We start from the raw sequence: 4695 nt of genomic DNA, 5'->3' as shown, positions 1-4695 counted from the left end.
CAAGCACTATATGTTTTACTTCAATTTTTTAGAATCATGCTCATAGCATGAATATAGTGGCACCCTTTCTGCTCCCCAAACCATGAACATGAAGAATTATAGATGTCATGTGACTTACCATAACCAACCTCCGCCGCCCATTTGTTACACCTGCCCTGCCCTTAAACCTGTTAGATTTCCTTTCCTATTTTAGTCTCCTCGTGTGTGCTGACCAGTGCCAGATCGTCTTGTTTCGTGTCCATGTCGGTGTTGTTTGTGTACCTGTTCCTAGTCGGTTACGGTTGGTCCTGTACCCAGCTCATCCACCCCAGCCCAGCTTCAGTGGGCTCCAAGCCTAGATTGTGTTTTTCCCCTACAGGGTAGTTTTTGTTTGATTTTGCTTATTTTTGTATCAATAAATCCTTTTGTTTTTTCACTCTGCGCTTGGGTCCTGACTATCTGCAAATCTTGTGAAAGTGGAACAGCAGTCTTATTAATTCATCTGAAACAACCTCTATCGCGTTGTTTGTGAGAAGATTGTGTATTTTGGCTCATAACACCGGCACGTCTTCGGAAGGAAACTTGGAAGACAGAACACATGGTGGCTGACATGCAAACTGTATTGTATTACCATGTGCGTTTGTTTTTAGCACCCAGTCGGAAATGCCCGTATGGACCACCACGCATCCGCGTAATGGGACAGAGGGCACGGAGTATGCTTTTCCAGCCAGTGCAGATGTCAGTCGACATGGCTTGGAAGGATGAACAGGGCATGATTTCTACACTCTGCTACTCACCGAGCAAAGATGTGCTGCTACCGCCTCTTCGACCACCCTTGAAAGGACAAGAAACATCTTCTTGTAAGTGCTGTGTGTACGCTTCTTGCCCTTGCTGGGGGAAGGGTGGCAACGTCCTCCATTGACCACTTGCCAGATGCAGTGAGAGACAGAACATCATCTCCAGTATCAGAACCGCTGAATGTGACGAGGCCGTGCGCTCCTGCAGAGGGCCTAACCTGATCATGCACATACTGTATCGGCTTAGATGCAGTATATGGAGATTGAGGGGCTCGCGGGTCATGTGCCGGCACAAGGTCCACCTCAAACAGGGCCGGCCCAAGCCTTTATGGGGCCCTAAGCAGAATTTGATTTGGGGGCCCTTCGGTGTCTGACAAAATGATTGAATATTGTCAATGCTTGATTATTCGCACACTATAAATCTAATACACCCCTTATCAATTTTATTAGTTGTAGATGTGTTGCTTACAACATTCCAAAGTCTGCCTGGCATGATTTTACCCTTCTACAGTTTTAAATGTAACAGTAGCACACCTATATTTACCCAATCCTGTTGATCCTCTGTTACCAGTTTTGTGTACTTCATAGAGAACAATTTGCAGCAGAAGCTGTAGACAGTATCATTTCTCTTTGTGAGCAGCTCCACTTACATTTTTTCCCCATTATTTAACTTTCTGTAGGTGTAGTGGAAGCTTTGGCCATCAGATTTTTCAGGGAATGTGAAGTTTTCCTTTATAGGCAGTGGCCCTCTGCTTACCAGATCAGTCCTTTCTGAGTCAGACAGGATAGATGACAACATCAGTGGATACACGTGCTGGGAAGTGCTCCTCGCATGCAGAGGATGGACCTGATGAAAATAATAATAATAAAAGCTAGCCATGTTAGATGTCAAATTAAACTGTCTGTCAAAAACAAAGGCATGGTTTATCCATATAAATATAATGATCTGGGATTGTTGAAAAATCATCATCATCTGTAGCACTGGCACTTGGGGTAGGTGGAGTTGGTTGTGCCCCACGTCCAAAATATTTCAACAGTGCTCCTAGGGAAGTTTCATAAGAGTACATATTTGACAGAATATTTGACGAAATATGTTATTTTCTCAACACAAATTATTATACACAGCAGCAAGCCATCTGTACACCTAAACAATAACTCTTAATCTATAACTAGCTAATTGAGGCATAATGATATTGGAATATAATAGCGAAGACCCCAAAATTGTAGACTAATGTAAATAATGTTAAGTTGTTATCAGTACAAAGTTTATGGAACAGAAGCTTATTTTTATTACAAAAATATATACCCAGGAAAGTTATTATTACACAGAAGACAAAAACTTTAATCTAAAACTTGCTAAGTAATATGTTATACTAATAATATATTAAGATGCTATTTACGGATGATTAATCAAACTTTCCTAAAAAAGAAGATATGCTACATAGGCTGTGTTAACTAACTATCCAGCTAATGTTAGCTCGTAACTTAGCCTAGCAACTTAACATACCTTTATCGTGCTGTTTTTTCTCTTCCTCTGTTTTCTTCTTTTTCCTTTTTTTTTGCACCAGAGAATATGTCCTTTCTTGTGACATTGCTGTCTGAATGTGCTTGCATCCTGCAGCCCGTTAACATAATATTGCATTTAATATTGCGTTTTTGTGTAATTACCATTGTCCATTGACAGCATAATCACAAAAAAAATAAAAAATAAAAAAAATCAAGCTGTCATTTCATGTGCTCTTGGGGGCCCCCTGGTGGCTACCGGGCCCTAAGCAGCCGCTTAGTTCGCTTATGCCTTGGGCCGGCTCTGACCTCAAATTAATTCTGTTCGACCTCGCGGCCCCACCATGCCTCCCTGCGTGATCCCTCGGGAGTCATAAAAGAGGTGGTTAGGAGGGCACGGCAGGCTGAATCACCCCTCTGAACGAGGGTTTAAATGTGATGTTGTGTATTCAACAATTAAAAAAGTGTTTAGCCTTTAGCCATGTGTTTTGACATATTATTTTATTATACTATAGACTCTCTGCTCTCAGTCTATTAGATTATTTGAAATCTAAACCTTGAAGAAGTGAAAAAATATCATAAGGGTGTTCCTTACTGACTTAGGTCCAAGGGGATTCCCTTTAACTGAGAGTAAATTCGATTTAGGATGGACCCCATCGAACCTCACCAAAATGACCTGCCTGTTGATCTGCGATGCAACTCACTGATCTCTGCCAGCATCACCTTTGTCAATTGATGGACTACAATCTTGAAATTGAATACATTGACTATCAATTAATTGCCAAAAAAAGCCTTCATCAGCCAACTAACAAAGGACAATGCAACTATGTGTAAACTATGAAAATGCTTTACATATTCTCATATATGTATGAAGTACATTTCCCGCCTAATGTATAGAGGTCACAGATCAAAAGGTAATAAACATTAATCAGAAATAAAAATGGTTCCTCAATAGGTGGCCCACGGGCCACATCCGGCCACAAATGTTTGTCCACGCTAAAGGCCTGTTCACACCAAATCTGTGATGATTTTGCGAGACAAATTTTAGACAAAAGATCATACCAGGGGTCGGGAACCTATGGCTCGCGAGCCACAAGTGGCTCTTTGTTAAAAATCAAGTGTCTCACAAGGTGTCTCACCATTCACCAACACACGATCGTTTAAAACTTTCTATAGATAATTTTCCAGCAGAAAGTGTGGGTGCGATTGCAAAACTTGAAGTCAAATATGCTGTTTTGATTTTCTTTCTCCCTAATTTGTCGTACAGTCTACTCCTGGTGAACAAGGTTTGAAATAATGGTTTGAAAATGTTTTCATGCAGAGTATTTTGCAGATGTGCCAGCCACTGTGGAAGGTGACCAGTAAGACTTCTCAGGGTGATATATGAGAAGAAATTAGACACAAAGGCGCACGTTTGACTAAACATGTGCAATTATATTTTGAAGAACAGACGAAAGAAAAGTTGCGATGCACGTCTGATGTATATGCGCAGTGAGATCTGCTCTTCGCGAGTGCAATGAAAGTACTTCTCCAAGACACGCACATGCATTGAATTCTGGGTCTTGTTTCCCATTATTGATCTTAGCTGTTAAGAGCATTTTCTATGAACGATTTTATGAACATTTGTTACTTTTGTGTGCGCCCAGGGTGTGAAATGGCACCCGTCACACTCCAAATGCGACGAGGCTCAATCCAGTTCGCGAGCTTCTCATTCAAATGCTGGTATTTCATGCCAGAGTAATTTTGCTCATCTACCCGCAACAGGTGGGTGACCTGTAAGATGTCTCAGAATGACACATGACGAGAAATGCTAGACAAAAAAGACACGTGGTTGAAGAAACACATATTATTTTATTTTTAAGAACAGACCAAAGAAAAGACGTCAATGCTCATGTCTGATTCGCTGTTTGTTCAGAGACATGCAACAGGACACTGTCTCATGGAACAAGTAAAGAGTTTTCACTCCTTTTTCTCAGTTTCATTCGACTGAAAACTGGAAGAATAATATAATCTATGAGAATGCTGCAAATGATCTCCGATCATCTTGTGAGGTGTTGTGAGTTTTGCTTTATTTCCACGGAGCTGTTCGCTCTTACACATTGTGAACGCAACTCTGCAGGTTCAGTTATATTGAAAGGTATCTTTGTATTAAAGAAACAAAGACGAAAGTGATTAAATCATAAAATAATACAAGACACGTTGACCTTGAACCTAAAACTGTAGTACCAAAATGCAATACAAACACTTTCGATATTTTGAGAACAAAAAGGAATTTATTAGGCTTATTTATTATCATGGTTATTATAATTATCTTTACATTTATAATTGTCTTTAGTTCTTAATGTGAAGGCTATTAGTAATTTTTCACCTGGTCTCCTTGACAGATACATGTGTGATGGCAAATGGGGCATTTGGA

This window comes from Xyrauchen texanus, chromosome 8 (assembly GCF_025860055.1).
Source record: "Xyrauchen texanus isolate HMW12.3.18 chromosome 8, RBS_HiC_50CHRs, whole genome shotgun sequence".
NCBI lineage: Eukaryota > Metazoa > Chordata > Actinopteri > Cypriniformes > Catostomidae > Xyrauchen > Xyrauchen texanus.
This window is presented reverse-complemented; position numbering follows the sequence as displayed.